Source organism: Symphalangus syndactylus, chromosome 17, assembly GCF_028878055.3.
Source record: "Symphalangus syndactylus isolate Jambi chromosome 17, NHGRI_mSymSyn1-v2.1_pri, whole genome shotgun sequence".
NCBI classification, from domain to species: Eukaryota; Metazoa; Chordata; class Mammalia; order Primates; family Hylobatidae; genus Symphalangus; species Symphalangus syndactylus.
Window position 1 is genome coordinate 85,206,608 of NC_072439.2, and position 8,752 is coordinate 85,215,359.

Consider the following 8,752-nt stretch of genomic DNA (forward strand, 5'->3'; position numbering starts at 1 on the left):
ATCTCGGCTCACCGCAACCTCCGCCTCCCAGGTTCAAGTGATTCTCCTGCCTCAGCCTCCCGAGTAGCTGGGATTACAGGCATGTGCCACCATGCCCGGCTAATTTTGTATTTTTAGTAGAGACAGGGTTTCTCCATGTTGGTCAGGCTGGTTTCGAACTCCTGACCTCGGGTGATCTGCCTGCCTCGGCCTCTCAAAGTGCTGGGATTACAGGCGTGAGCCACCGCGCCCGGCCAATAACTATTTCTTCTATGGTAGTTGGTCTACTTAGAATTTCTATCTCTGGAATGTTTTGGTAAATTATATTTTCTTGGAATCTTGTCCATTTCATTCAAGTTTTCAAATTTATTACATAGAACTGACTGACCATGTAATTCTTTTAAGTTTTCCTGTATCTATGGTTATTTCCCCTTTATCATTTTGTATTTTGATGTGCTCCTCTTTCTTTCTTGAGCCAACCACCCTATTGTTGCCTTTTTCAAATCTCTTGCTTATTAGTATTCCCATTCCCATTTCTATTTTTTATTTTCTTCTTTTATTCTTACGAATTCCTTCTTTTGGCTTTTCTTAGGTTTCCCTTGCTATTTTTTTCTGAATTATTTAATTTACTTTTATTTTGAATTTTTAAAAGCACTGCATTCGTATATCCCACAGGTACTAATATGCACAGCTTTCTCTTTTTTTTTTTTCACTTTTAAGATATTCAGTAATCTCAGTTTTGAGACGGTTAAGAGGATTTCTTAATCGATTTTTTTTTTTTTTACATTTTGAAAATGTTATACAATTTTGCATTGTTTTATTCTCCGCTCCTTTGTATCCTACGACAGTCTCCCGCCCCGTTTCTTCACCTCAGTTCTCTAAAGATGGAAGGTCAAGAGGACGGTTTCTTGCCCTGGAGCCTGCGAGAGGGTGGGCCCTTGCGGTTCTTGCGCGGAAACGGCGATAGGGACACCCAGGGCCTAATGAGGCCGGGGACAGAGCAGATACTCCCAGCCCCAAACACCACCCCGGAGTAGATGCAAACCCCCAGGGTCCCAAGGGCCGAAACCACACGCTGCGGGCACGAGCCCGATTGGCAGATTGTAGCCGAGTGGTTTCAACGGTAACGCCCCCACCTGAATGCCTCGCTGGGATTGGCTCATTTCTTGGTTCAGAACTGGACGGTGGCCAGAGGAGGACAAGAGGCTTTCACACCGAACTGAGGTGATGTGGACGGCAATGGAGACGCAGCCGCACTTCAACAAGCGGCGGGACCGAGGGGACATGGCGGCAACCTTTGCAGCGTCAGTGCTGCTGGCGGCTGCGAGAAACTGGTGGCGACACTGCCCTAGCCCGCTGCTGTTGCCAAGGTGACGGGGCATAAAGCCGCGGTGGATCGGTGCGTGGGGGCGCGGGGTGGGTGGTGAAGGGAGAAGGAGGCTCGAGCGGGAAGACAGGACGGCGTCCGCTTGTCAGGGGATTCGGCTTCCAGTCCCCCTTCCAGAGGGCGTCCTTCTGCAGCCAGGCCTCTGTCTTCCCCCGCCCCCACAAGGCACGAGCTACAGAATGCTTTTCTGTTTTCTCTTTTTCTATAGTAAGGAAGCGCTTTCCTTTCTCCCCCGTTTATTCATTTGCTTACTTCTGGTTCCCGTGTCCTTTTAACGTGTCCCCCGTCATTCCCTGTTTAAGGACACAAGATGTTCCAGGCTTATCTTGTACTTAGCTCCTGCCTTGGAGTCATACATTTCTCCAAAGAATCCTGGTTCCTTTTTTTGGAGAATGCTATTTTACAGCTGTATCTAGGCTGTAGGTTGTGTTCGTTGCTACTAGGATGCCAATGCTTCTAGACTGTCTCAGCAGACAACGCTAGGAAATTTTATGTATATATATATATATATAGAGAGAGAGAGAGAGAGAGAGATGCACACACACGTATTTATGTATATGTGTGTGTGTATGTACGTATATATACATATATATTTATATGTGTACACGCACCCTCCCCACACACATCCATACACACATCAATCCAGGCACATCTATATCTGTTTTATATCTATCTATCTATCTATCTATCTACATGTATGTTTAAAAAACAGCTGAGTTCATACTGTTACCTCAGTTCCAGTTCAGCATCTCACCGTTCAATCAGATCTGCCCTTTCTATAATTGTAACTGTTTTCTGAGAGTGAGAAAGCTGGCTCTCCTTATCCACAAGATATTCAGTTCTTTGCTCAATCGTATGCAAAAAGTAGATTCAAAATTGCTAACCCATACCACTGTGAAAAAACAGACCAACTAGCCAGAGTTCAATATTGGTTTACAGTTATGTTTGTCTTTAGTTTCTGTAATTAAAACTGTATTATACAGGTTATGAAGGCAGTCATAGAGGTTTTATGACTATAGAGGTTACAAAGTCTCTATAATTAAGATGTGGAACTAGTGTGTGAATAATATAAAAAGACAAGTAGAATAGAATAGAAAATCCAGAAATAACCCCAAGTGCACATAGAAAGTTAAAGATAAAGGTGCTATCACGTATCTTGGAGCAGAGTTGGGCTTTGTAATACACAGAGCTGGGCCAACTGGTTGGCCATTTGGAAAAAGATAAAATTAGATCTACACCTTATAGCATAACAAAAATAAAGTCTAAATGGATCAGGGATCTAAATGTGAAAAATGAAACAATACAAGTACTAAAAGAAAAAGGCTTTCTAACTATGACTCAAAAACCCATAAGCAATAAAATAAAAAGTTGATAAATTTGACCACATAAAACAAATATCATGGCAAATACATCATAAAGTCAAAAGAAAACTGAAAAAAAACTGGATTGGGAGAAAATATCTGTAGCACGTATCACGGGTAAAGGATGAAGATCTTTCATATTTAAATTTGAATTTTAAAACTTTTCCAAATCAGTTTTCTCTGTTTACATTAAGCAGTGGCAAAGTGACTTTATCTTTTACATCAGAATATGTCAAAAAAGTAGCAAGTTATACTGCTTTTAAAGATAAGAGTCATCCGTTTAAAAATACTTATTGTATCATGTGTCTTAGGGCCCCAGAAGTAAACCCTAACACAGGAATTCCTGTGCAAATAATTAGAAAGTTTCCAGGAAAAAATCGCAGGGGAATAGAGAAATAGAATAGAAAGGGAAGGAAGGCCAGTGAGCCAGCTGCTCTAAGCCTGTTCCCCTGGAGGTGGCTCACTGCTGCTTAACTCGAAGTCAGCGTGCATAGTCAATCCTTGCAGTTGTCCTTACCAGAGAACCAGCAAGCTGGTGTGTTTATGTCTCTACCGCGTCGTTAGTTAAGGTCTGCCCTCAGGGAGACCTAACTTCCCAGATGCTTGGGGTTTTATAAAAATATAAAACTTTATGCTTAAGACTTAGTATAAAGTTGTCCATTCAGAACCTTCTTTTTAACTATTGTCCCGGTACGCAGGGAGTTTTTGTTTCAAATTAAACAAAAACTGGGGTTGCAGATATGGTTTATAGGGCTGTATCTCAACAGATTGACAAACCGAAGCTTTCTTTCTGGGTAGACTAGGATGCATGCCTTTTCTGTTCACTGTTGTCAAGTTTAAATGCAGTGTGCAACATGAAAACTACAGTGATGTGTTATTAGTTGGGAATCTTTGTCATTTGGGATATCTACATGCTATCTGTTTTCAAAGCTCACTGCTGTATTAGCTATGAAGTAAAGCTTGTTTTAACAAAGCGATAGGCTTCATTAAGATCAAGGCTGTATATAAGTCATGGTTTCCTACTGGAAAGATAATTATCTTTAAAGTGAATGATAACCAGTGAATACATATCAGAACAACTTGCTCTGGAGATGTAAATGCAGAGCTTATTCCCTGTTTATATATCTTAAACACAGAATAATAATGTAGGAAATGTCTATTTTGATTTTTCCTAGGACTTTTTTTAGCCAGTGATATTTAGGATATGGGAGGGAAAATAGCCTAATGAAGCAAGTTGCTACACATGAATATCTAGAGGTGATACTAAGACTTTTGAAAAATAGACTTTATTTTATTTTTAAAATGGTTTTAGGTTTCCAGAAAAAAAGTTACAGGTTTACAGAGAAGATAGTACAAAGAGTTCCCATATACCTTGCACCCTATTATTCCTGTTATTAACATTTTATGTTAGTATGGTAAATTTGTGGTGTAATTATATTATGGTTATTATGATACCGTTTTTTTCTTTTTTCTTTTTCTATTTTTTTTTTTTTTTTTGAGACGGAGTCTTACTCTGTCACCCAGGCTGGAGTGCAGTGGCATGATCTCAGCTCACTGCAACCTCCACCTCCCGGGTTCAAGTGATCCTCCTGCCTCAGCCTCCCGAGCACCTGGGACTACAGGTGCACACCACCATGCCCAGCTAATTTTTGTATTTTTAGTAGACAGTGTTTCACCATATTGGCCAGGCTGGTCTTGAACTCCTGACCTCGTGATCCACCTGCCTTGGCCTCCCAAAGTGTTGGGATTACAGGCGTGAGCCACTGCACCCGGCCAGTATGATACAATTAATGAACCAACATTGATGCGTCATTATGAACTAAGGTCCACAATTTATTCAAGTTTTCTTAGTTTTTATGTAAAGTGCTTTTGCTGTTCCAGAATCTTATCCAGGATACCACATTGCATTTTGTTGTCATGTCTCTTTAGACCCCTCTAGGCTGTGACAGTTTCTCAGATTTTTCATATTTTTGGTGACCTTGACAGTTTGGAGGAGGAGTATTCAGGTATTTTGTAGGATATCCTTCTGTTAGAATTGACTGATGTTTTCCTCTGGATTAGACTTGAATTTGGGGCTTTGAGGAGGAAGACCACAGATATAAAGTGTGATTCTCTTTTTTTTTTTTTTTTGAGACGGAGTTTCGCTCTTGTTGCCTAGGCTGGAGTACAATGGCGCAATCTTGGCTCACTGCAACCTCTGCCTCGCGGTTTCAAGCAATTCTCCTGCCTCAGCCTCCCGAGTAGCTGGGATTACAGGCATGCACCACCATGCCTGGCTATTTTTGTATTTTTAGTATGGGGTTTCTCCATATTGGTCAGGCTGGACTCGAACTCCCGACCTCAGGTGATCTGCCTGCCTCGGCCTCCCAAAGCACTGGGATTACAGGCGTGAGCCACCACACCCAGCCTAAAGTGTGATTCTCATCACATCAGATTGAGAGTTATGATGGTTGCTGTTGACCTTAATTACGTGGCTGAGGTAGTATTTGAAAGGGTTCTGTGCTAGAAAGTTACTCTTCTACCCTCCTTCCACACTGTACTATTAGGAAGGAGATCACAATGTCCAACTCACACTCAAGTGAAACATTTTTTTTCTAACTTTTCAAAAGGAGCAGTTTGTTTTGGATGAAGCAGATAAAAATGTTGAACCAAGGAATTAAGGATCAAATCCATGAGATTTACTAGAAATTAAATACAAGTACTCATGTGTGCACATGAGTTTTCTCCAGCTGGCAGGTTGGATTCATTGTTACAATATAGCTGTGAAGTGCTATGTTGTCCTTGCTCCCTGCTGAAAGCAATTGTTTCCCACAATCTCTGTCTCACTCAGTTCTATAGTAAGACATGGACGCTTGGTCTCAAACATTATTTCTCTAAGTATTGTTATGAAACTATTATATCTGCTTAATTGATTTGTCAACATAATTACTCATTGTCTTTTTTTTTCAGAGTCTCACTTCATCACCATGCTGAAGTGCAGTGGCACTATCTGAGATGACTGCAATCTCCGTCTCTCGGATTCAAGCGATTCTCATGCCTCAGCCTTCCGAGTAGTAGCTGGGAGTACAGGCATCTGCCACCATGCCCAGCTAATTTTTGCATTTTTGGTAGAGACCTGGTTTCGCCTTGTTGGCCAGGCTGGTCTCAAACTTCTGACTCAAGTGATCCGCCTGCCTCGGCCTTCCAAAGTGCTGGGATTACAGGCGTGAACCACTGAGCCTGGTCAGTTATTGGCTCTTTTTAAAGATTGTGTTGCTTTCTGCCTCAATATTAATATGTTGGAAGTTACCAAGAAGTTCACGACAGATCTCTTTCAAATTCGGTGAAGAAGGAAGAATTGGCCCTTGAAAGAATCAATGTTTTACAATAATTTTGAAAGAGGGTAATGTTTTTCTAATTGATATACATAAAAACCATAGCCAGGGATTTAAAATTTACCTTCTTGTTTAAGCTCTGTACTAAAATTGCAGAAACTAGTATCATGTCTTAGCATTTGTAATAAAGCTGTCAGAGAAAACCCAAGAAAAAAAAACAGCTGTACCAGATAGAAAAACTGAGTTGAACCTTTTTTTTTTCTTTTTTTTTAGATGGAGTGTCACTGTCATCCAGGCTGGAGTGTAGTGGCGCAATCTCAGCTCACTGCAGTCTCCACCTCCTGGGTTCAAGTGATTCTCCTGCCTCAGCCTCCCGAGTAGCTGGGATCACAGGTGCCCACCGCCATGCCTGGCTAGTTTTTTGTATTTTTAGTAGAGACAGGGTTTCACCATGTTGGCCAGGCTGGTTTTGAACTCCTAACCTCAGCTGATCTGCCCGCCTCGGCCTCCTGAAGTGCTGGGATTACAGGCGTGAGCCATTGTGCCTGGCCTGAGTTGAACCTCTTTTTTAACAACAGGGTACTTTGTTCTAAGATTTGGTACAGTAATATCTATATATAGGCAGAATTAGTAAAATCAATGAATAACTATTCTCTTCCAGTGGTAGGGATGAGGTGTAGAAAGCAAATGGCTTTTTATTCCAACTCTGACATGAATTAACATTTTCCTCTTGGAAATACTATAAGGAAGGAAATTGTATGCTCTTTATGACGAGAGCCTGACCAGTCAGGTTGTTCCTCGTAGAACACAGAGTGAAAGGTATCCGGGCTTCTAAGAAACAGCATATGCCAGTTTCTGGTGTGGTAAGAGCTTCTCTTCCCTAGTATTGCTAATTAAGATGCTATTAATAATCTGATTATAGTTGAGCCTTGAACGACATGATTAGGGGCACCAACCCACATACAGTCGAAAATCTGCGTATAATTTTTGACTCCCAAAATACTTTACTACTAACAGCTTAATGTTGACCAGAAGCCCTACTAATAACAGTCGATTAAACACATATTTTATATGTTATACCTATGATATACTGTATTCTTACAGTAAAGGAAACTAGAGAAAAGAAAATGTTATTAAGAAAATCGTAAGGAAGAGAAAATACATTTACTATGCATTAGGTGGAAGTGGATCACCATAAAGGTCTTTATCTTCCTCGTATTCATGTCAAGTAGGCTGAGGAGGAGGAGGGAGTGGAGGGGTTGGTCTTGCTGTCTAAAGGGTGGCAGAGGCAGAAGAGAAGCCACTTATAAGTGGTCCTGCCCAGTTCAGACCCGTTTCCTTCAAGGGTCCACTGTATTTTCTTAGTAAACTGAGGCAGGATCTAGTTACATTGTAGCTGTGAAGTGCTGCATTGTCTTTGCCCCCTGCTCAAAATAAAACTGTTACCTTTCAAGCCCTGTCTGCCATGGTGCTCTAGCAGCGGGGATGTTTGGTCTCATACATATTTACCAATTTAAGTACTGACTTGACAAATGACTCTTGAGAATTAGGGGTTGGTGGTGTTTTGCAGGTAGCGACAGAAGGAAGAAAACATTATCAGGAGGGAATTCAGATAAAGGACAAACCATATTTTGACTGCTACTGACTTGTTGGTAAGTATTCCAGTTCCTTATTTAATGGCAGTATCTATCTAGCAAAAGTTGGTTTAGGGGGAAAGTTTATAGTAGACCTTGCCAGCTGAAGTTATAGGGGGATAAAGGTCACACTCCACAGTGAACTATGCTGTTATATATAGTTAATTACTCGTGTGGCCTAGAGAGTGTGCAGCAGTTGCTTTTTGAAACATAATTTAAATATATACTATCATATCTGAGGTTCTTGTTGACCAGAAGGAGTCAGGAGTGACAGATAACATGTGACTATTGAAATGCGCTTAATGCAACCTTTTTTTTTTTTTTTTTTTTTTTTTTGAGATGGAGTTTGGCTCTTGTTACCCAGGCTAGAGTGCAGTGGCGCAATCCCGACTCACTGCAACCTCCGTCTCCTGGGTTCAAATGATTCTCCTGCCTCAGCCTCCCGAGTAGCTGGGATTACAGGTGCCCACCACCACTCCCGGCTAATTTTTGTGTTTTTAGTAGAGACAGGGTTTCACCATATTGGCCAGGCCATTCTCGAACTCCTGACCTCAAGTGATCCACCTGCCTTGGCCTCCCAAAGTGCTGGGATTACAGGCGTGAGCCACCGCGCCCAGCCTATTTCATTTAATTTTAATTAATTTAAATTTAAATAGCCATATGTAGCTAGTGACGATTTATTGGACAGCATAGTCCTAAACAACAGTGAACATTTCAGAGCTGACATCTGTAGTTAATTCTGAAAGTGTATCAAATGGATTCATAACTGTTCCTTTTGTTTTGTGCCTGGTGTTTACATCTGTCCCAGACTGACATGGCACCCACTCTTGGCTGGCCCATTTGGTAGGGGCTTTAATTTTACTACCCTAAACCCAATACTTTCATCTGCTTTGTAAGTAGTAATGTTCATTTCTCAGCCAGATGAGCCTTTACTCCTTTTGTACTAACTGCAAAATAAATCTTTTCTTTTTCTCTAGATATTTTGATCAGTATCTTGTATTCCATTTAGAAGCACTCTACATATAATTCTGGCAAATAAACAGCCACCGATGATTAACTAGTAGCTCAGATTGTTTA

At 41.1% G+C, this 8,752-nt stretch overlaps 2 non-coding genes across 2 annotated transcripts; both read left to right on the forward strand.

Moving 5' to 3' along the window:
• The first annotated feature begins 6,163 nt into the window (after positions 1 to 6,163).
• On the forward strand, positions 6,164 to 6,331 carry LOC134733399 (small nucleolar RNA SNORA81). Its single transcript, XR_010116843.1, has one exon. It is a non-coding gene; the product is annotated as a small nucleolar RNA SNORA81 (small nucleolar RNA).
• Positions 6,332 to 7,413: 1,082 nt separating this feature from the next.
• LOC134733375 (small nucleolar RNA SNORA63) lies at positions 7,414 to 7,544 on the forward strand. The gene has a single exon (XR_010116821.1). It is a non-coding gene; the product is annotated as a small nucleolar RNA SNORA63 (small nucleolar RNA).
• Positions 7,545 to 8,752: the final 1,208 nt, after the last annotated feature.